We start from the raw sequence: 24,969 nt of genomic DNA, 5'->3' as shown, positions 1-24,969 counted from the left end.
AGATGAGCTGTGTGAAGGAGAAGCTTTTAAATTCATCAGGTCCTAAAGTGACTTTCACCTGAGAGAGCTAATCCAAACTCATTGATGTTGCAAGGGTACTTCTCACCTCTGGAGACAGGTGAATTTCCACTCCTGTGTATCATTTGCTTCATAACATTCTAGCAATGAGCAGTTTTTACTTCCAGCTGTGAGGCATCTGGGTTAGATTCCTCCTTTCCTCTCTGCTACAGCATTTCTGATGTTCCCGCTGTGTGTTCTGAACTGGATTGGCATCAATCTTTCCCTCTGCAGTACCCTTGCAGGCTTTGCCAGGTCTACATCAGCCCAATCCATCTTCCTGCTGACTCAACAGACTTGCCCTCTGGGTGCCTTCCTACCTTTGGGAAAACAGCATAGTTTGAGTTTTAGCTGAGAAGACTCACTGAGCCATACACTTATTGTAATTCATTGGTTTACATATTATAGTATCTTGTTTCAGCATCAGTATTACATAGACAGCTATCTGAAATGCTGCTTGCATCACTGAAAAGTCTTGCCTTTCCCAAAATGTCTCCTCTACGCCATGGTTCTTGAATTGTCCCATTTTAGATTAAGAAACCAAGAGCACTTATTAAAATAATAATGCTTCCCTATGCAGTGTTAATTTACCCAGTGATATGGTTTGGCTCTGTCCCCATTCAAATCTCAACTTGAATTGCTATCTGCCAGAATTCCCATGTGTTGTGAGAAGGACCCAAGGGGAAGTAATTGAATCATGGGGGCTGGTCTTTCCTGTGCTATTCTCACGATAGTGAATAAGTCTCACAAGATCTGATGGGTTTATCAGGGGTTTCTGCTTTTGCTTCTTCCTCATTTTCTCTTGCTGCCATGATGTAGGAAATGCCTTTCACCTCCTGCCATGATTCTGAGGCCTCCCCAGCCATGTGGAACTGTAAGTCCAATTAAACCTCTTTTTCTTCGCAGTCTCAAGTATGTCTTTATCAGCAGCATGAAAAAAGGACTAATACACACAGCTATAAACTACCCCGTAAGCTAAATTGAATGGAGCAACTCTAGAAGAAATCAGAATCCCCAAGTACTGGAAAAAGTCAGTTCTGAAAGGGAGAAAGACCTTGGGAATGCTGGAAACAGTCAGCTGAATGGGCATATTCAGGAGAAAACAATAGATACCAGGTACCTTGGAGATAAGTAATAAAAATGGAGAAAAGGGCATGAAAGTTAATCTAACAGCATGGAATGGAATAATGAGGTTAGAAGGTGCTATTTTGTTGAAAGATGAGACCACTGAGGAGTAGAGAGGGGCTGGAACTTCCCTGTAATACTGGAGAAAGTCATGATCAGTTTGGACTATAATCTGGCTTTGCTAATACTTAGACCTGTGCTTTTTCTAATTCCTAGTCTTTTCCAAAGTGTGCTCTGAAGAGTACTATTCCTGTAAATATTAATGAAATTTTCCATAGGCAGGAAAATGGTATAGTGGTTAAGTTTAAAAAACATGATTAGAAAGAGGCATACTAAGGCAAAGTACTTATCTAGAAGTCTTGGGATATGAACTCTCGCCATTTTGTCAATTAATATTTACTGAGAACCTAATATAAGCTATATGCTAATGGCTACAGGCATAATCATGAGCAAAAGAAACACCATCTTTATTCTTATGATCTGACAGCCTTCTTTCTAATCAGAAGGTACATATAGGGCAAAGAATCACACAAATGCACATGTATTTTCAGTGACTAATGTTCTACAGGAAGGCAATTCAGTTTTTTTAATTTTAAAAATTTCAATAGTTTTTGGAGTACAGGTAGGTTTTGGTTACATAGATGAATTGTAGAGTGGTGAAGTCTGATATTTTAATGCACCCATCACCTAAGTAGTGCACATTATACCCAATATATAGTTTTTTTAATCCTTTACCCATCTCCCACACTCCTTATTCTGAGTCTCCAAAGTCCATTATACCTCTTAGTCTGCCTTATGTACCCATAGCTTAGTTCTCATTTATAAAAGAACATATGGCATTTGGTTTTCCATTACTGGGTTCCTTCACTTAAAATAATAATGGCCTCTGTCTCTATCCAAGTTGTTGCAAAAGATATTATTTCATTCTTTTTTATGGCTGAGTAGTATTCCATGGTGTACTGGAATAGTAAGTAGCACTGAGTAATATTCCTTGTTTTAATTATTCTCTCATTGGTTGATGAGCACTTAGGTTGGTTCCACATCTTTGCAGTTGTGAACTGTGCTGCAATAAACATATAGGTTCAGGTGTCCTTTTTATGGAATGACTTTCTTTGGGTAGATATCTAGTAGTGAGATTGCTGGATCAAATGGTAGATATTTTAGTTCTTTAAGAAATCTCCATACTGTTTTCCATAGAGGTTGTACTAATTTATATTCCCACCTGCAATGTATAAGCATTCCCTCATCCACGCCAACATGTACTGTTTTTTGATTTTATAATAATGGCCATTCTTGCAGGAATAAGGTGGTATCTCATGGTAGTTCAAATTTATAGTTTCCTGATGATTAGTGATGTTGAGCATTTTTTCCTGTTTGGCCATATGTATATCTTCTTCTGAAAAATGTCTATTCACGTCAGTTGCCCACTTTTTAATTGGATTATTTGACTCTTTTTCTTGCTGAATTGTTTGAGTCCCTTGTAGATTCTGAATATTACTCCTTTGTAGAATGCATGGTTTGCAAATATTTTCTCCCATTTTGTGGGTTTTCTGTTTACTCGGATTATTTCTTTTGCCTTTACAGAAGCTTTAAAAAAATCATTTTATCAAAAGGACACTTACACATACATGTTAACTGCAGCACAATTAAAAATTGCAAAGATATGAGACCAAACTAAGTGCCCATGGACCAATGAATGGATAAAGAAAATTAATTAGGTAGAACTTGGAGCTGAGCTGGGTGATTGAGTGCCTCCGAGGGAAGCCCCCACCAGTAGTGGTGCCCACTGCCTTTCTGTGCAGCAGGCAGCCCCCTGCACTGTGAGCACTGTAGTTGAGCATCTTGTTGCCCTTGCATAAAATTTCGCGCAAGTTGAAGATGGTGGCAGACACGAGGGTGGTGGTCATCCTGTGTGCTCGCACAGGCCAGGGGCAAGGATCTGGTGTATTACGAAGGTCCCGGTAAGGGGAAGGCACAGCCTCTCAGGTCTGGAGTCCCACATGCCCCTCGCCTTATTTTTGTAATTTTACACATTTTTGGTTACTTTATTTTTTTAAAATGAAAAATTAATTTTGAAAAATGCAGAAAACTGTTGGATTATTTATTTTAGAAATTCCCCCCTTTGTGTCGGACTGCAAATTGAGTTTCTTTCTTTTTAGCCCTTTCACAACTAGGACTGAGAATATGTGTAAAAGTTCTGTGACAGTACAAAAGGAAAACAACTTTTTATGTATAGCTTCCAAAAGGGGGGAGAGGGAGAGAGAGAGAAACACTTTGACTTCCACATGCCCATCTCAAGAGATTCTACTTGCAGATTTGAGGTTCTGGATTCCAGGTCTGGAGTTTTCCAGTGTTAACATAAGCAGAGCTGGCATACGCACATTAAGATGATTGTAATTATTATTCCTCTTGCCGGTCACTACCGTTGCTTTTTATTTCTCTTTCTTTGTGTGAATTTATTTAAAAGAAAAAAAAAACTTTTTGTAATGACTATTTGCAGTATAAAAATCAATAAGCCCTATTTTTTTCAAGAAAAGAAATCTCGGTCCCATTTATTTATTTTTGTTTTTCTGCTCTTGTTTTTGGGTCCTTAGTAAAAAATTCTTTGCCTATGCCAGTGTCTAGGAGAGTTTTTCCTAGGTGTTTTTCTAGAATTGTTGTGGTTTTAGATCTTAGATTTAAGTCGTTGATCTATCTTGAGTTGATTTTTGGACACAAGGTGAGAGCCAGAGATACAATTTAATTTTTCCCTATGTGGCTGTTCAGTTTTCCCAGCATCGTTTATTAAATAATTTATTAAATAGGGTATCCTTTCCCTAATTTATGTGCTTTTGTATGTTTTGTTGGAGAACAATTGGCTTTAAGTGTTTGCCTTTATTTCTGGGTTCTCTATTCTATTCCATTGATCTGCATCTACTTTTGTATCAGTGTCAAGTTGTTGGGGGTTATTATAACCTTGTAGTATAATTTAAAGTCAGATAATGTGATGCCTCCAGAATTTTTTTTGTTTTTTTGCTTAGGATTGCTTTGACTGGGCTCCTTTTTGGCTCCATATGAATTTCAGGATTTTTTTTTCTGATTCTATGATAAATTATGTTGGTATTTTGATAGGAATTGCAACTATTGCTTGGGCAGTATGGTCATTTTCACAATACTGATTCTTCTAATCCCTGAACATGAAATGTGCTTACATTTGTGTCATCTATGAATTTTTTCAGCAGTGTTTTGTAGTTCTCTTTGTAGAGATCTTTCACATTCTACATTAAGAACATTCCTAGGTATTTTATTTTATTTTTGGTAGCTATTGTAAAAGGGATTGAATTCTCAATTTGATTTTCAGTTTCATCATTGTTGGTATATAGTAGTGCTACTTATTTGTGTACATTAATTTTGTAACTAAGACTTTTGAATTCATTTACTAAATCTAGGAGTCATTTGGAGGAATATTTAGGGTTTTCTAGGTATCTAGATATACAATCATATCACTGATGAACAGTGACAGTTTGACTTCCTCTATTCCAATTTTGTCCTTTATTTCCTTCCTTTGCCTGATTACTCTGGCTAGGAATTCCATACTATGTTTACATACAAGTGGTGAAAGTGAGCATCCTTGTCTTGTTCCAGTTCTAAGAGGGAATGCTTTCAACTTTTCCCCATTCAGTATCATGTTGGTTGTGGGTTTTTTATATATGGCTTTTATACCAAATATGTTAAGGAGTTTTATCATAAAGGGATCCTCGATTTTGTTGAATGCTTTTTTGGCATCAATGTAGATGATTTTTAATTCTGTTTATGTGATGGACCGTAATTATTGACTTGCGCATGTTAAACCACCCCTGCATCCCTGGGATAAAACCCGCTTGATCATGGTGTATTATCTCTGATATGCTGTTGGATTTGGTTAGCTAGTATTTTGTTGAGGATATTTGCATCCATGTTTCTCAGGGATACTGGTCTGTAGTTTTCTTTCTTTCTTTTTTTTTTTTTTTTTAATGTTCTTTCCTGGTTTTGGTATCAGTGTGACACTGGCTTCATAGAATAAGTTAGGGAGGATTCCTTCTTTCTCTATCTCTTGGAATAGTTTCAGTAGAATTGGTACCGATTCTCTGAATGATAGAATCTGGCTGTGAATCCATCCGGCCCTGGGGTTTTTTTTCTTGGTTGGCAAATTTTTTTCTTTTTATTACTGATTCAATGTCACTGCTTATTATTGGTCTGTTCAGGATTTCTATTTCTTCCTGATTTAATTTGGAAGTATTGCACGTTTCCAGGAATTTATGCATTTCTTCCGGATTTCCTAGTTTGTGTGTATAGAGGTGTTCATAGTACTCTCAAATGATCTTTTGTATTTTTGTGATGTCGACTAATTTCTCTAGTTTCATTTCTGAGTTTGCTTGGATCTTCTTTCTTCTTGGCTAATTTTGCTAATGGTCTGTCAATTTTGTTTATATTTTCAAAGAATCATCTTTTTTCATCAATTTTTTTGTGTTTTTTATTTTAATTTCACTAAGTTCTGCTTTGATCTTTGCTGCCTCATTTCTTCTGCTAGCCTTGAGTTTGATTTCTTCTTGTTTTTCTAGTTCCTTGAGTTGTGATGTTAGGTTGCAAATTTGTGATCTTTCAGACTTTTTGTGTAGGCGCCTAGCACTATACACTTTCCTCTTAGCACTGCTTTTGCTGTATCTCGGAATTTTGATAACTTTTGTCACTATTGTCATTCAGTTCAATTATTTTTCTTAATTTCCATCTTGATTTCATTGTTAACCCCCAAATCTTTCAGGAGGAGATTTTTTCATTTCCATGTGTTTGTATAGTTTTGTGGGTTCCTTTTGGAGTTCTACTTTTCCATTGTCATCTGAGAAGATACTTAATATGATTTCAACTTTTAAAAGTTGAATGAGACTTGTTTTGTGGCCAATCATATGATCCATCATGGAGAATGTTCCATGTGCCAATGAGAAGAAGGTACATTCTGAAGTTCTTGGGTAGAATGTTCCATAAATGTCTGTTAGGTCCCTCCATTCTAGAGTGTATTTTAAATCCATTGTTTCTTTGTTAACTTTCTGTCTCAATGATTGGGCTAGTGCTGTCGGTGGAGTGTTGAATTCCCCCACTATTATTGTGCTGCTGTCTATCTCATTTCTTAAGTCTAGTAGTACTTATTTTATGAATGTCGGAGCTCCAGTTAGTTGTGTATATATATATATATATATATATATATATATATTTAGGATTTTAATATACGATGTCAATTCACTTCTTTAGGCAGACATGTCAAAGGGTCCTAGGGGTGTAGTGACTTAGAGATAACTTCTTAGATGAAAGAGTTCTTGAGTTGATAACTGAAGGGTAAGTATAAGCTAAGTGAAGGGCATTTCAAGGGTGAATAACGTGTGTGCAGTACGGGAAGCATGATGTATTACAGCAGAACATTCTGGTTAGGCTGCCAAGGTCCATGCAGGTGGCAGGAGGTGGGCTGAGTCCCCAGAGCTCATTATGTCTGAACACAAGATTCCTTGTGTGTTTTCCCCAGTGCATTTTACAAATACCAGTATTCCTCCATGCTATCAAAATGGTTAGGAAATATTGAGTCAGGGAAACTAAAAAGTAAGATGCAATGAGTTAGAATTATGGTTGAGAAAAGTGACTGGAAGATCATACAGGGCCTTGAGATTTGGATCTTAATCCTAAAAGCAACTGTCTGCCACTAACATCCTGTGTGCCCTTGGCTGAATCCCGTTCTTTTTTTGGACTTCAGTTTCTTCTTCAGAGATGTGACAGGACAATCTATTTCCATTCTGTTATGATAGCTCTGCTTTTTCTAATGCTCCTGTGATTTTCTTTTCCTTTTCTTTTAAAAAACAAACAAACAAACAAAAAACTCACATAAGGGTATTTGCTCTGAAGAAGCTGTGTCTTTGGAGTATTTTCCAGGAACTCATCCTGAAGGTTTTGCTAAGTTATTTGCTGGCTTTTTCCAAGGTGATTTCTGCATCCATTGGAGATGGAGCTGTCCTGCTTGCTGATAATGAGTTGCAATTTCACATGACTCATTGTTGCTGCTCTTTATCTACCTCCTGCCTTGCCCTCAGGAGCTTGAGTTCCCCACGCCTTGTCATTCCAAATACAGCAACTTCTAATTCACAGTTATTTTTGCTGTTAGGGGAAGAGAAGTGACAAAACCCAAACCTATCTTGTGGGTGGGAAATCCAAGTTCCGTTTTGCACTGTTATTTCTCTTGGCTTATTTTGGACCATTGTTGATAAACACACATTCCTTTCAAGAAAACCACCCCTTTTTGTAGATGGTATTAATTTCCAGATTTCCAGAAATGTGTGATCACCACTCAAGGCCATTTTCCTACCTCCCATCTACCGTTTCTGACTATGTGGCCTACACATGTCAAACATGAGACTGGTAATAGGGATTATGGTACTTAGAGATGTAATGCTGGAATTCTTACAAAAATTTGTGGGAGGTCCAGGGGACTTCTGGGTAGTATATGTGAATGTGAGTGTACTTTATCTTCTAGGAACTCCTGAGAACTGAGAAACGACTGTTTAATGGACAAAGAGAGAAGTGACAATGAGACTGCCCTGTCCAGAGACTCACAAATAAAGAAGGAGGTATGTGGGTTTGGGGAGAGATAAGAGCATTTGAGCTCTCTGTTAGAGAGGCTGGCTTCACCCCAATTCTGTTATTTACAAGTTTTGTCATTGGAGCAGGTAAGTTATATTCTCTGGGCTCCATTTTCCTCATCTTTGAATATTTTAGAAGTGAAGCCATTTAGGCTGGAAAAAGAGGTTATTTTCCAAGTGAAAGGAAGTGATTAATTACAGTTACTTTGCTGACCCGAGCATATGCTAATAGTTAAAACACAAATAAGGAAAAACATGAAAATATTTAGCGAAGTGTCAAGACTGTAGTAAATATTTAAGTAATACTGATAATAAAATTATTATAAATTAAATATTTCATAGTTTTTAGTCTGTATATTTATTAATTTTTATTTTTGGAGTCACTTTCTTTTTCTTGAAAGTTCTAGCTGTGTTCTTTCTATGTGTGACTGACATCAGAGTCTCTGTTACTGAAGTCCTTGTCTACCTTCAGAAAACAATGGTAACATTAAAATACCTTCCTGCTCTGAGGTAACCCAGATGATCCTTGCAAGTTCTTCATATGTGTCTGTGTAGCACAAATGTTTGTGCAAGACAACAGTGGTTCATGAGACCATCCTGACAGAGATAGTACATTCAATATCAATGCGGAAACTCCTGCCATGAGCTAGAGATCTGATGGGATTTTAGGTGGAAGCCACAGAACTCAGTGATTGAATATGAAGGAGCGGCTGGGGATGAAGAGGTAAATATTCATAGAGTGAAGCATCCATAATGACTGCCAGGTTTCTGGGCTGATTAGATGAGAGATAGTGCCTTTACTGAGACAGAGATTCTGGAGAAAAAGTAAGGTATGAAGGGAGTGGAAAAAAGATTTCAGTTTGGAATGTGTTGAATTTGAGGCGCTTGCAAGGTTTCCTGGTAGATATGTGCAATGAGGAATTGAATATAGGAAACAGTATTTAGGAGAGTGAGGTAGAGACGTGGATTTTGGAATCATGAGACGGTAGATATTCCAGACTGTACGAATGAATGAGATTGTGTAAGTGAAGTATGAAAAGTGAGAGAAGGGCTGAGAATGCAACTGTTAGTATTAATACCCTATGAGATCATTAAAAAAATAGAGCAGTCCAGAGGAAAGAGGAAAATTAAAAAGTGTTGTCACAGAAGCTTGGGGAATAGTTTTTATTTATTTTTTTTGTTTTAGGATTGACGACCAAAAATGAATACTTTAACAATTCATGAGTCTAAATGAAGAGAGATGTATTCATCTGTGAGCAAAAGGTCTCACATTTTGAGTAGAGATGGTAACAAGAGCATAATTCAAACCCACCAATATCTTTCACACGGTAGTCAAAGGGAAATGTGAGTAGAAGGACTTAAAAAGTCAATTAACTGAATGGTTTGAGCTATATTTATATGCTTTGATGCTGACAATTTTCATTTCCATTAGAGCTCAGTGTCTACAGCCTAACCATCTTTATTTCCTTGTTAGCATGTTGATGCTTTAATAAGCAACCACCCACACAAACTTGTGAGTCACTGATGGGTTTGTGGATATGTACTTTTTAAAATCATTTTAACTATACAAAGTATAGGGTCATATCCTTGAAGAGAAAGATTATAGATATCTATTAATGTGGTCTTAAATGTGGAGTGATGAGGCTTCAGTGTGTTAGAAAACAAAAACTAAATTGGAATTAAGGAGAATTAATTTGAATCCTTACTGTGCTATCAACTTTCTCTGTGGAGGAAAAAAATCTCTTACAGTCTCAGTTTACCTATATGTAAACGTTAAGAGCTGGACTCAAAGTTTCCTTTTGTCTTTAATATTTTATGAGCTCTGAATAGACCAATTTTTCAGTGTAGAATGATGGCAGAACAACATGGCACTTAGAATTCTGTGTTTCTGTCTTTACCTAAGGTTCATGGCTATGATTCCTGAAAGTTAGAGGTGGGCAGCCTATTCATTCATGGCCTTCTAAACTTTTACTCTTGGAGGAAAAAAAAAATCTTTCAGTTAGCACGATCTTTTCAGGGTTTATTCAACTTATATTTTAAAAGCAAAGACATCTTAGTCTGACAAAAAAATATTTTCCAAATGAAAGAAGGTAATAAATCCCAGTTACTCTGTGCTAACCTGACCATATGCTAATAATATCTGTCCCCTCCCTACTTTCTTTCAAATAAACAAAGAAACATACAGTGCTTAATATGTGCCAATTACTTTGTAGACACAGGGATATTAGTATGTTAAGGCATGGCTTTAACTGTAAGGGTACTCTTAACCTTAAGAGTACTCTAGTCTAGTGAGAGAAAGTAATAATTGTAATATAGTGTGAGAGTCCAGGCAAGTGTATAAACTACAATGCTATAGGGAACAGGGGATATACTAATTGATTCATCCATTCTGCAAATATTTGTGTGTCTATTATACACCACATCTTGCTCTAGCTATCAGAATAGGTAAGTTCCTACCTTAACGGAGCTCACACTGTCGCAGAGGGAGAGGAAATTAATAACAAAGAAAAATAAAGACTTTCATATGATTATAAGTACTGTGTGGAGAAATATAAAGTAGGGAATAGAAAATGGTTCTGAGGTTTGTTATTTTCTATAGGGTGATCAGAGAAAGTTCTGATACTAGGGAAACATTTGAGGCGAGGAAGTGATGTGATGCCTAGGGGAGAAATAGTCTGGATAGAAGGAACAGCAAGTCTGTAGGCCTTAAGGAGTATACTGGGCTTATTCGAGGAATAGTAGGAGTGCTAAACTGGGTAGAACAAAAACCTTAACAAGTGAAGCGATACTGTTTCCATTGACTGAGGTGGGGAGGACTGTAGGAATAGTAGTTGTGTCAAGGAAGGGGAATCAAGAGTTTGATTCTGGACACGTGAAAGTTGAGATCTTAAACATCTGAGAGAGAATAAGACAGTCAAATATATAATTTTGGAGTTCAGATGATAGGTCCAAGTGGAGGTATAAGTGTGTTGTCAGCATATAAGTGTACTGTAAGATTTTAAAATAATCTGGTTAGAACTCACCCCAGAGAATGACTATCAATAGTCATCTAGGAGAAGCAAAAGACCACAAAGGAAAACTGAGTTTGATCAGGAACATAGAAGAAAACACATGAATGGTGACCTAGTTGCCAAGTGAAGAAAGTGTTTCATGAAGGAGGAAATGATCAGTTGTGTCCATGCTTCTCATAGTCCAAAAACTAACACACATAAAGGAGAGAATTGCTGAAGAGTGGTGCAGAAAGGAGAGGAGTTTGAGACTGAAGGCTGGGAGGGCATCTATTAGGAGGCTCTTGTATTAACACAACAGAGAGAGAAAGCTGGCCTGAGTTGAATAAAGTGGCATGATGATGGAGAGAAGAGGCCTCAATAGGCAGCAGATAAGACGGGATTTGGCTGATGGACTGGATATTGCAAGAATGGTTCAAGACACAGAGAAGAAGTATGGAATGATTTCCAAGATTCAGGGGTAAGTGACTGGAAGATTTGTGATTCTGTTCGCTCTAGGGGAACTCCCCTACTGAAAGAAGAGAAGGTTTAGGAAGGGGCAATGTTATGTTTTTAGGACAGTTCGATTTGTAGAGGACTTCTGAGTGAATCTGCCCATTGGAAAGTTGTATATGAGCCTGAAGTTCAGGAGATAGCTCTGAGGTATTTTATCTGCAGTTTGTCTCCATGTTTTTAGTGGAATAATATAAATAAATAAGTATATTTTTAGAGGAAAGTTGCAGAAGGGCAAGTGATCAGAAAAGAAAAATGCAGAGAAGCTAGAGGTCAGCCCTGTTGGATTCTAAGCTAGGTACACTATAGACAGGTTGAGTGAATTTTGACAGCAGTCTGGTCAGTAAGTTCTCTCCTCTATAAAATCTGAAGAACATCAATTCCCAGGTGTTTTGTGGATCCAAGGTACTATCAAGTAGAGCAAGTATTCAAATTACTCCAAATATTTATGTTACAACAGATATACTGTCATGCTACCATTATTGCTGCTGCTAGCTCTACAACTATTAAGTGTATTTCCAATAGTAAATGTCCTTGGATATGCCCTAAGTGAGGCAAGACCAGTGTTCTAAGATTAAATTTGTAAAAAGTACTCCTTTCTGACATTAAAATACGTTCCTTTGCCCTCTCTTGTGCTCCCTCTCACTCATTAGTCTCTCTTCCAAACTCCAGGGGAATTGACTATAATTTCAGTGTATTTTAAAAAATAAGTTCCTGTCCATTAACTTAAGTGAAACATTTGTGGAGGAAAGAAGATGGTCAATAAGACTGTTTTAATATGAACCCACTAAGCTGAAGTTGGTGATATCATTCTTTGTCATATATGTCACCTTTTAAACCTCTGCTTTTGGCACACACTTGATTTTAGTTTCCTTAACTTCACTGACAACTTTGCCTCCCTGATGTGTGCTGTCTTGCTGTGGCCAGAAGGACAGAGGCAGGTGACTGTTCAGGTGACTTTGCTTTTCATTGCTCACCAGTCTGTCTTTAATCAGTGTCATCTTGTCATCCCACTTGAGCCAGCTCAGCCAGGATATTCTTGGCAGCTATTCCAAGGACTGAGCATGGCCGACTTGCATGAGAGAACTGAAGACCAGGCCAATTACTCATGTGGTTATTAGGTGGATCTTGTTCATTGATTGATTCACTCATTTGTTCAATAGACAAATGTAACTGGACGCCAATAATGATGTGAATGAAGATGATGGTCCCTAGCATTTAATACTAGTGTCAAGCACTACACTAAGATATTTAAATGAATTTGGCCTAAATGCAAAAACTAAACTTCATGAGAATAATATGTGGTTGATATCAGAACTATTTCTGCAAGCTGAAGAAAAAAGATACTTGACAAAACCAAATCATTTTCTCAAGTTCGTACTGTAGTTTGTAGAGCTGAATCACAAATCCAGGTTATTTATTTTTGTTTATTTTTCATTTTCATTTTTACAAAACCTATAAATGTGAAGAGTAGAAAATAAAGTTAAAATAAGAAAATAAAATACCTTATCTCTACTATAGAAAAGTCACCACTATATTTTTTAGGCTATATCCTTCTATATCTTAGAGACACACACACACACACACACACACACACACACACACACACACACGATTTCCAACTGCTTTGGAGACACTGACTCCGTGCTCTGATAAATACTGATTTCAAGTGCTTTGACTTACTGTTTTAGTTCCCACTTTATAGACAGGGGAGCACCCTCAGGAGCCAAATACTATAAATATATATCTTTCCAAGTGAACATCCCGTCTTTCAAAGTTCAACTCCCTTGAGCTTCTGCATGCTCTTATTTGCAGTCTAATGGCTTCAAATAGTCATTCATCATCCTGTGTCCAGTGTTTATGATTGTTATTTTCAGGAGTGCTAATCAACACACACTCCCCTTCCCTCCTTGGAAATGAAACTCCTTCATGTTGTTCTAATTTGTGTTTCTATTCAGAGTGAGGTTAAACTTCTATTTCACATAAGGTCATTGCCTTTATTTTATGTGGACTCTATTCATGTATTTTGTCCATTTTTTCTATTGTGTTTCTTGTCTTTTTCATCTTGTTTCTGGTTGCTCTTTTTTTTTTTTTCTTTTTGAGACAGAGTCTCACTCTATCGCTCAGGCTGGAGTGCAGTGGTGCAATCTTGGCTCACTGCAACCTCTGCCTCCTGGGTTCAAGTGATTCTTGTGCCTCAGCCTCCCAAGTAGCTGGGACTATAGGCATGTGCCACCATGCCCAGCTAAGTTTTTGTATTTTTAGTAGAGATGAGTTTTGTCATGTTGCCCAGGCTGATCTCGAACTCCTGAGCTCAAGTGATCCACCTATCTCGGACTTCCAAATTGCTAAGATTACAGGCATGAGCTACCGTGCCCGGCTGTTCCTGGTTGCTCTTTATATGATAGAGAGAATATCTTTGGATCTATGATATAAATTGAATTCTTTTTTTAGAATTTTTGTACACATATATAGTTCATTTTTTATTGATATACAATATGTACACAGAAATACACACAGAAACATTCATGTAAGGCTTGATGAAATGTAATAGAGAATTTATTTATGTAACTAAGAAATAGGGAGCTAGGGTTTCGGAATGTGCTTTGTGAACTCTGTTTTAAAGTGAGGGGCCAAGGAAAAATTTGCAACAGGCAAAGTTGGAAGCAGCCAAATCTCAGTGGGTGTTGTGTGTGCATGTGTGTGTGTGCGTGTGTGTGTGCATGTGCGCGTGCGTGAAAGCAGGTGGACCATTCCACTTTTTAGCTCCTATTGATGCACCAAACCAAGTGCCTCATTTCTGTGCCAAATGTTTGCCTTGGTCTTTGTGGACCTCCTTCCCTAACGTGCGGTGGCGTGACGTCAGGAGGTGCTGGCATTTTCGGCAGATTCTCCTGTGTTGGCCCTGATGTCTTTGGCAGAGGCTTCTGGCATCTCGGTTTTTCATCCACTGCAGGAATGTGGCCATGGGGAGCAGAGGTTTGTGCTTTCCTCAAGAGGTGCCTCATCCTGAGATGATGTCTACCTATGTTTAACCCAAAGAGTGCAGGTCAGTTCCTTTATCCTTCTGACAAAGAATGAGAGAGCTCGTTTAGAAGTCAGAGCAGGATGGCCGCTTAGGAGGAACTCGGGAATGCAGCTCCGAGAGAAAGCACAGAGGGTGAGTGGACGCCGTATTTCCAGACTGATTTTTACTGCCCACAGACCAGGAGATTCACACGCAGAGAAGCCACACGGGTCGCCAGCGCCGCTGGCGCCACTGGCTTGAACGGCGCAGCCGCTGGGCCGGCACCCTGAGGCAACGGCTCACGGTACAAAGTGAGAGAGTCTGAGTCCCCTATAAGCCAGCAAGGGGAGCTGAAACGGGGAGCCAGGCCAGCGCCACGAATCTCAGAGCCGCGGCTTTAGCCAACGCAGCGGCTCCGGAGGCAGATCAGATGAGACGGTGTCCCCTCTTACCCAGCAAGAAGACCTGAAACACAACTGAAACCGGGACGGTCCAGCTCTGTGGAGGAGGGGCGTTCTCCATAGGCACCCTGCTGTTCTCTACCAAGGCAATCCGCCACTACAGAGACTCCGTCACTACAGGGGCGGGCCAACATAGCGGAAGCAGTTCTAACTACACCCAGAAGTTCACACGGAAGCTGGGTGGAGCCCACAGCAGCTTAGCGAAGCCTCTGCAACCTGAGTGTGACTAGGCTGCCACCTTGTGGGCAGGGAAAACAGCAACCGCACAGGGGAACATCATAAAACCGTAACTCCCTGGGACAGAACACCTGGGGGGAAGAGCAGGGGGTTTATGAGTTCTGCCACAGCAGACTTAAAATTACCAAAATCAGAAAGACAACAACTACAAAGTCAACAGGTGGATAAATCCACAAAGATGGGAAGAAACCAGCGCAAAAAGGATGAAAACACCCAAAACCAGAACACTTCTCCTCCTACGAGGGATCACAACTCCTCACCAGCAAGGGAAGAAGACTGGATGGAGAATGAGTGTGATGAAATGACAGAATCAGCTTTCAGAAAGTGGATAATAAGAAACTTCCGTGAGCTAAAAGAACATGTTCTAACCCAATGCAAAGAAACTAAGAACCTTGAAAAAAGACTTGACGAAATGCTAACAAGAATGGACAACTTAGAGAGGAATATGAGCGAATTGATGGAGCTGAAAAACACAACACGAGAACTTCGTGAAGCATGCACAAGTTTCAACAGCCGAATTGACCAAGCAGAAGAAAGGATATCAGAGGTCGAAGATCAACTCAATGAAATAAAACGAGAAGGCAACATTAGAGAAAACAGGGTAAAAAGGAATGAACAAAGTCAACAAGAAATATGGGACTATGTGAAAAGACCTAATCTACGTTTGATAGGTGTACCTGAATGTGACGAAGAGAATGCATCCAAGCTGGAAAATACTCTTCAGGATATTATCCAGGAAAACTTCCCCAACCTAACAAGGCAGGCCGAGATTCAAGTCCAGGAAATACAGAGAACACCACAAAGATACTCCTCTAGAAGAGCAACCCCAAGACACATAATCATCAGATTCACCAGGGTTGAAATGAAGGAGAAAATACTAAGGGCAGCCAGAGAGAAAGGTCGGGTTACCCACAAAGGGAAGCCCATCAGACTCACTGCAGATCTCTCAGCAGAAACCCTACAGGCCAGAAGAGAGTGGGGGCCGATATTCAACATCCTTAAGGAAAAGAACTTTCAACCCAGAATTTCGTATCCAGCCAAACTAAGCTTCATAAGTGAAGGAAAAATAAAATCCTTTGTGAACAAGCAAGAACTCAGAGAGTTCATCACCACCAGACCAGCTCTACAAGAGCTCCTGAAGGAGGCACTACACATAGAAAAGAACAACCAGTACCAGCCACTCCAAAAACACACAAAAAGGTAAAGTGCATCAACACAATAAAGAATCTGCATCAACCAAAGGGCAAAACAGCCACCTAGCACCAAAATGACAGGATTGAATTCACACATAACAATATTAACCCTAAATGTAAACGGACTAAATGCCCCAATCAAAAGACACAGACTGGCAAATTGGATAAAAAGCCAAAACCCATCAGTGTGCTGTATCCAGGAAACCCATCTCGCATGCAAGGATACACAAAGGCTCAAAATAAAGGGATGGAGGAAGATTTACCAAGCAAATGGAGAGCAAAAAAAAGCAGGAGTTGCAATTCTCATCTCTGATAAAATAGACTTTAAAGCAACAAAGATCAAAAGAGACAAAGAAGGACATTACATAATGGTAAAAGGATCAATGCAGCAAGAAGAGCTAACGATCCTAAATATATATGCACCTAATACAGGAGCACCCAGATACATAAGGCAAGTTCTTAAAGACTTACAAAGAGACTTAGACTCCCACACAATAATAGTGGGAGACTTCAACACACCATTGTCAATATTAGACAGATCAACGAGACAGAAAATTAACAAGGATATCCAGGACTTGAACTCAGACCTGGAACAAGCAAACCTAATAGACATTTACAGAACTCTCCACCCCAAATCCACAGAATATACATTCTTCTCAGCACCACATCACACCTACTCTAAAATTGACCACATAATTGGAAGTAAATCACTCCTCAGCAAATGCAAAAGAACGGAAACCATAACAAACAGTCTCTCAGACCACAGTGCAATCAAGTTAGAACTCAGAATTCAGAAACCAACCCAGAACCGCACAGCCTCATGGAAAATGAACAACTTTCTCCTGAATGTTGACTGGATAAACAATGAAATGAAGGCAGAAATAAAGACGTTCTTTGAAACCAACGAGAACGAAGACACCACATACCAGAATCTCTGGGACACATTTAAAGCAGTCTCTAGAGGAAAATATATAGCAATAAGTGCCCACATGAGAAGAAAGGAGAGATCTAAAATTGACACCCTATCGTCAAAATTGAAAGAGCTAGAGGAGCAAGATCAAAAAAACTCAAAACCTAGCAGAAGACAAGAAATAACTAAGATCAAAGCAGAATTGAAGGAGATAGAGACACGAAAAACCCTTCAAAAAATCAATAAATCCAGGAGCTGGTTTTTTGAAAAGATCAACAAAATAGACAGACCACTAGCCAGACTAATAAAAAAGAAAAGAGAGAATAATCAAATAGATGCAATAAAAAATGACAAAGGGGATATCACCACAGATTCCACAGAAATTCAAACCATCATCAGAGATTATTACAAACAACTCTATGCACATAAATTAGAAAACCTGGAGGAAATGGATAAATTCCTGGACAGCTGCCTCCTGCCAAGCCTAAACCAGGAAGAAGTCGAAACCCTGAATAGACCAATAACAAGGTCTGAAGTCGAGGCAGCAATTAAGAGCCTACCACCCAAAAAAAGCCCAGGTCCAGATGGGTTCACAGCCGAATTCTACCAGACATACAAAGAGGAACTGATACCATTCATACTGAAACTATTCCAAATAATCCAAAAAGAGGGAATCCTTCCCAAATCATTTTATGAGACCAACATCATCCTAATACCAAAACCTGGCAGAGACTCAACAAGAAAAGAAAACTACAGGCCAATATCCATGATGAACATAGATGCAAAAATCTTCAATAAAATAATGGCAAGCCGATTACAACAGCACATCAAAAAGCTTATCCACCATGATCAAGTAGGATTCATCCCGGGGATGCAAGGCTGGTTCAATATACGCAAGTCTATAAATGTAATTCACCACATAAACAGAACCAAAGACAAAAACCACATGATTATCTCAATTGATGCAGAGAAGGCCTTCGACAAAATTCAACAGCCCTTTATGCTAAAAACCCTCAATAAACTAGGTATCGATGGAACGTATCTCAAAATAATAAAAGCTATTTACGACAAACCAACAGCCAATATCATACTGAACGGGCAAAAACTGGAAGCATTCCCTTTGAAATCGGGCACTAGACAAGGATGCCCTCTCTCACCACTCCTATTCAATATAGTACTGGAAGTTCTAGCCAGAGCAATCAGGCAAGAAAAAGAAATAAAGGGTATTCAATTAGGAAAGGAGGAAGTCAAATTGTCTCTATTTGCAGACGACATGATTGTATATCTAGAAGACCCCCTCATCTCAGCCCAAAAGCTCCTGAAACTGATAAGCAACTTCAGCAAAGTCTCAGGATACAAAATCAATGTGCAAAAATCACAAGCGTTCCTATACACCAATAACAGACTTAAAGAGAGCCAAATCAAGAACGAACTGCCATTCACAATTGCTACAAAGAGAATAAAATACCTAGGAATACAACTAACAAGGAATGTAAAGGACCTCTTCAAGGAGAACTACAAATCACTGCTCAACGAAATAAGAGAGGACACAAACAGATGGAGAAACATTCCATGTTCATGGTTAGGAAGAATTAATATCGTGAAAATGGCCATACTGCCCAAAGTAATTTACAGATTCAACGCTATCCCCATCAAGCTACCAATGACCTTCTTCACAGAACTGGAAAAAACCACCTTAAACTTCATATGGAACCAAAAGAGAGCCCGCATAGCCAAGTCAATTCTAAGCAAAAAGAACAAAGCAGGAGGCATCACACTACCAGACATCAAACTCTACTACAAGGCTACAGTAATCAAAACAGCATGGTACTGGTACCAAAACAGAGATATAGACCAATGGAACAGAACAGAGGCGTCGGAGGCAACACAACATATCTACAACCACCTGATCTTTGACAAACCTGATAAAAACAAGCAATGGGGAAAGGATTCCCTGTTCAATAAGTGGTGTTGGGAAAACTGGCTAGCCATATGCAGAAAGCAGAAACTGGACCCCTTCCTGACACCTTACACTAAAATTGACTCCAGATGGATTAAAGACTTAAACATAAGACCTAACACCATAAAAACACTAGAAGGAAACCTAGGCAAAACCATTCAGGACATAGGCGTAGGCAAGGACTTCATGACCAAAACACCAAAAGCATTGGCAATAAAAGCCAAAATAGACAAATGGGACCTAATCAAACTCCACAGCTTCTGCACAGCAAAATAAACAGTCAATAGAGTGAATCGGCAACCAACAGAATGGGAAAAAATTTTTGCAGCCTACCCATCTGACAAAGGGCTGATATCCAGAATTTACAACGAGCTAAAAAAGATTTACAAGAAAAAAACAAACAAGCCCATTCAAAAGTGGGCGAAGGACATGAACAGATACTTTACAAAAGAAGACATACATGAGGCCAACAAGCATATGAAAAAATGCTCATCATCACTGGCCATTAGAGAAATGCAAATCAAAACTACATTGAGATACCACCTCACACCAGTTAGAATGGCAATCATTAAAAAATCTGGAGACAACAGATGCTGGAGAGGATGTGGAGAAATAGGAACACTTTTACACTGTTGGTGGGAGTGTAAATTAGTTCAACCATTGTGGAAAACAGTGTGGCGATTCCTCAAGGACCTAGAAATAGAAATTCCATTTGACCCAGCAATCCCATTACTGGGCATATATCCAAAGGATTATAAATCGTTCTACTATAAGGACACATGCACACGAATGTTCATAGCAGCACAGTTTACAATAGCAAAGACCTGGAACCAACCCAAATGCCCATCGATGATAGACTGGACAGGAAAAATGTGGCACATATACACCATGGAATATTATGCAGCCATTAAAAACGAGGAGTTCGCGTCCTTTGTAGGGACATGGATGAACCTGGAAACCATCATTCTCAGCAAACTGACACAAGAACACAAAATCAAACACCACATGTTCTCACTCATAGGCGGGTGTTGAACAAGGAGAACACATGGACACAGGGAGAGGAGCACTATACATGGGGGTCTGTTGTGGGGGAGTGGGGGGGACAGCGGGGGGGTGGGGAATTGGGGAGGGATAGCATGGGGAGAAATGCCAGATATGGGTGAAGGGGAGGAAGGCAGCAAATCACACTGCCACGTATGCACCTAAGCATCAACCTTGCATGTTTTTCACATGTACCCCAAAACCTAAAATGCAATAAAAAAAAAAAAAAAAAAAAAAAAAAAAAAATAGAAGTCAGAGCAAACTGGGGTCACAGTATTGAGAAACAAAGCCTGCCAGGGAATCACAGAGACATCAGGGTGCCCGTGGTGGCCCTCGTGAAGCCATGTCTCGAAGACATTCAGGAAGCTGTGCAAATATGCTTTTTGAACTCATTGGCCAGGTCTGATTTTTACACAAGGTAAACATGGTCAAGGGCATCAGGGAATTTGCTCCAAGTAGATAGCTCCTTCTGAGGAACAAAAGGAAGGAAGTTTCCACGATTTCTGAAGAGCTGGTACAGGAGGTTTCTTTCTTCCTTTTGTGTTATGTGTACATTAAACAGAACAAGATGTGTGTCATCCCAGATTGTATTGTGGGCTCAGAAACCATGAGAGAGCCCCCACCATGGACACCGACTCTAGGGCCACAGGAAAAGGAACGTTTCCAGGCATTTTGCCTCCAGGACTCCCGCTGGGCAGACGCATACCGCCCTTGGGAGTAAATGCCAAGAGTTCACGAATTGTGCCCAATGCATGTTATGTCCAGGGTCCTACTAACTACTCAGAAAAAGAACGTATTGTTGTATTCTTCCAATTGAATACAACAATGTTAAAAGTCACTGTGCATTTATCCTCAGCATCAAATACCTTGTAATGTCTTCTCTGCCTTACTTGTTAGTGCATATTTTTACTTTTCTGATACTGTAAAGATTATATCCAGTATGTAAATGAATGTTCTATAAATCCTTTGTATAGTCATTTTCTCTGCTCTTTAAATATCATCTCTATTCAGAGTATAATAAAATTATCAACTTGGTAAGAAAGAAAAAAAAAGAAAAAAGAAATAGAACAAGCTTCACTCATGTCTAGACAATAACTTCCCTCTCTCTCTTTCCAAAGATAACCAAGTTAACATTGTAGACCGATTTTGTCTATTTATACAAACAAGTGTTTGACTCCAAAATTTTTCAATACATAGTAACAAAATAGTATAATAGACCTGTTACTCAGCTTCAACAACTACTAATTATGTGCCATTTTTGCTTAATCTGTACTTTAACACATTCTCCATCCCTACTTAATTTTTTTTAGTTCTTTTTGATGAGGTAAGATGTACATTGAAAGGCACAAAACTTAACTGTACATTTTTGACAAATAAATAAATATAATTTTCACCACTTCTAAAAACAGAATACATTCATCATTCTCAGATAATTAACTTGTCTTTTGTCCCAGGCAAAATGCAAGAGACCCTGTCTGTGTTATTTTTTTCACCATACATTTATTTTGCTTGAAATAATATAATATATAAATGCATACATCTTAATAGCTAGCTTTTCTCATTTAACAGTTTTATGAGATTTATCCAGGGTGTGTGTCTCTCATCAGTTTTTTTTTTATTATTATTTCTGAGGTGTATTCTGTTGTATAAATGCTATACAATTTGTTCATTCATTTTCTTGTTGATAGACATTTTGATTGCTTTCTGCTTTGGGCTATTATGACTATAAAATATGTTAATTCTCCTTTATTAGCATTTAAATTACACTTTCTTATATTTTTTAGCAGTTCCTGCAGGAATTACATTTTGAATCTTTAACATCTCAAAATCTACTTAGTTAATACTGTACTATCTTAATAAATGTAAAATTTTACATCTCCAAATTACAAATAACACAATACAATGTCATAATTTTGTTTTAAGTAGTCATAGGTGTATTTCAGAAATTTAGAGAAAAAGTTATTAATAAATACTTGATATTTAGGAATTATGCAAACACACTGTTTATTATTCAAGTTTTACATGCAATTTTTGCATTCCTCTGGGACTCTTGCCTACAGTAATTATTACTGTATGTGGATTTTTGTGTTGATTATCTATTCTGCATTATCCATTTATATTGATTTGTATTTGGAATTCTGTAAAATTTTTTTTCTTATATTCTTTTTATTCTATTTTATGTCAGCATAGACTCATGAATATTTATTTGTTAGGCCTTAATCCAATGCTATAATGATTTATTTTATTGCTCATATTGTTCCAGCTTGGACCATTGGGAGGTCTTCTGGGTTGGTTCCCTTTAACATGTCCCTATCCATTTTATCAAGCACTTTTTTGTTATTGTGGAAAGCAGCCTGGCAATTTCTCAAAGTACTTAAAACAGAAGTACCATTCAACCCAGCAATCCCATTATTGGGTATATGCCCAAAGGAATATAAATTACTTTACCACAAAGACACACATATGTGTAGGTTCATCACAGCACTATTCAAAATAGCAAAGTCATAGAACCAACCTAAATGTCAATCAACAGTGGATTAGGTAAAAGAAAAATGTAGTGCATATTTTTTATTTAAATGTATCTATTAGAACTCACAAATCTTTTATATGTGGAGTCTATATTTTTGAATCTTTATTATAAACTCTTTCTTCATTCAGATTTTAAAGTATCAAAATCAATATTTTGAAGTATACCTCAGGTTTTCTTCAATTATTTAATATAGATTCTTTACAACTTCCCCCTGTACCTGGCTCTTTACATTGTGACCTTTAATCTGTTTGGAGTTTTCTTTGGTGTATGATGTGACATAAGGATCCTAATTTATTTTTTTTCCAAAGGTATCCATTTTCCTCAGCATCATTTATTTAAGAGTATATCTATAACTTGCTCATTAGAAATAGATACATTGTCATATACTAAACATTCCTATGTTTGGTGCATAAGTTTCAATTTTATACACTTTTCTACATGTGTTTCCATCTGTTCATGTGCCAATATGATTTTAATGATTGAATCTTTGGAATGGGTTTTAATGTCTTTCATGACAATCTCCCCCACCCCACTCACCCACCCACCATTGCTCTTCTTTTTCAGGTTTCCTAGAAAATCGTTCTTATTATGCTAAGCCTTCCTATTATCAAAGTCTATGCTTTCTTCCAGTGTATTACATTGTGTCCATTTATGTCTCTATCAGTATAGACATATTCACTGTAGACTTTTCTATCCTGGTCTCTAAGTACAAGAAAAGAGCTAAGTATAAGAAAAGCACTGAGTTTAGAATATAGCCAGAGTAGTTTTCAAAATGTGGAATATAAATGAATAGGAATATTATGAGCTCCAACCTATACTTTTATATTTTTGAAAATTTTAAAAGTAATTCTGAAGAATCATTGGGTTTGGAATCATTGGCTTCTGAATCAAACTAACCAACTGGGACCTTTTTCTACTTGGCAAGGGAATGGCTAGTCATTTCCCATTCCCACTGTGTCATAAATCAAATATTGTCACAACTGGGAGAGGTCTCAAAGATTCTAATTCAGCTTACTTACTTAACTGATGGAGAAATTTAGACCTGGATGTGATATGATCTGCTCAAAATTCAGTCAGTGGAGAACTTGATTATGCACTCAATACTTATTCTTAGCTCCTTTGTTCTCCTCCATTACAACATGCAAAGATCTCATAAAACAAGCTAGTATCTCATAACTGAAAACGTATACTAATTTAATTCTCATGTAGACATTTTTAGAGCATTCGTTAGACTAGGCATTAGACTAGGGTTGCTTTTGTCCAATATATTGAACAGTGCTTCTAAATTTATTTTATCGGTTTATTTATACATTTGTTCATTTATTTATTCAACAAATTCAGAGCATATTATGTGCTCTGGTTTATGTAATAAAATATAAAACTTTGAATCTTTATTGAAATGATTATTAATTTAACTGCCTATGTAAGATTCTTGCATGAGCTATTAATAAACGATCCACAATTTGAATATAGAACAAAATAGACAAGGAATGTTACAAGGCACTTTTATGCTTCATGAGTAGAACTGATAGAGAGAAGTCATTGTGAGCTGGGAGTAGGTAGACAATGTGCTGTGAAGGAGGTGATTAAGTTTGGTTAGGTATTGAGGAATAGTAAAGGGTATGTGATAGATTTAAATAGTAAAGAGTTATTGTAGGTACATATAAACCCAGTATTTATGAGAAAAAATTAAAGACTTTTCTCTCCTCATTTGTCCTTTCATAGTTTTTCTTCCTTTTAACCACGTATATCTACTTTGGAGATAACTTTTATCTTCTCCAACAATGGGAATTATTTGATAGAAATTTATTAATAAATATCTTGACACAAATAGAAAAAGTTCACTAATAAACTAATGTCATTGAGGCGTGTAGTATTTGATAAAAGGTGAATTTTCCAGGTTACTGAAGCTTACCCTCTAAATGTCAAACTGTTACTTTTTTTTTTTTTTTTTTAACCCATTTGGGATATATGTCCTTGGATAAAATATTTGAGACTTCTCTAACTTCTTGCATGGAATTTTTCACACAACTTTTGAACAACTCTTGCAAACTAAAGTTCTTATAAGAAATATGTGTTACTGCACAATTGAGTAGCTCTGGTTTGTTTTTTTGTTGTTGTTTTTTTTTTTTTTTTTTTTTTTTTTTGAGCAAGGCTCACTCTGTTGCCCAGGCTGGAGTGCAGTGGCATGATCTTGGCTCACTGCAACCTCTGCCTCCTCGGTTCAGGCAATTCTCCTGCCTCAGCCTCCTGAGTAGCTGGGATTACAGGCATGTGCCACCACGCCCAGCTAATTTTTGTATTTTTAGT

At 37.9% G+C, this 24,969-nt stretch overlaps 1 long non-coding RNA gene across 1 annotated transcript in view; it reads left to right on the top strand.

The window, feature by feature from the left end:
* Positions 1-848: 848 nt before the first annotated feature.
* Positions 849-24,969, top strand: part of LOC135270610 (uncharacterized) — a 372,604-nt gene continuing 348,483 nt past the window's right edge. The window contains exons 1-2 of the long non-coding RNA XR_010338751.1: positions 849-931; positions 7,715-7,808. This is a non-coding gene — a long non-coding RNA (uncharacterized LOC135270610). The remainder of the gene's footprint in view (positions 932-7,714; positions 7,809-24,969) is intronic.

The sequence above is a fragment of the Aotus nancymaae genome, unplaced genomic scaffold, assembly GCF_030222135.1.
Source record: "Aotus nancymaae isolate 86718 unplaced genomic scaffold, 86718_ANA_hifiasm-v0.15.2.pri h1tg000064l_1, whole genome shotgun sequence".
Taxonomy (NCBI): Eukaryota; Metazoa; Chordata; class Mammalia; order Primates; family Aotidae; genus Aotus; species Aotus nancymaae.
The sequence above is the reverse complement of the archived record's forward strand: the minus strand, read 5'-3'. Positions and strand labels throughout refer to the sequence as shown.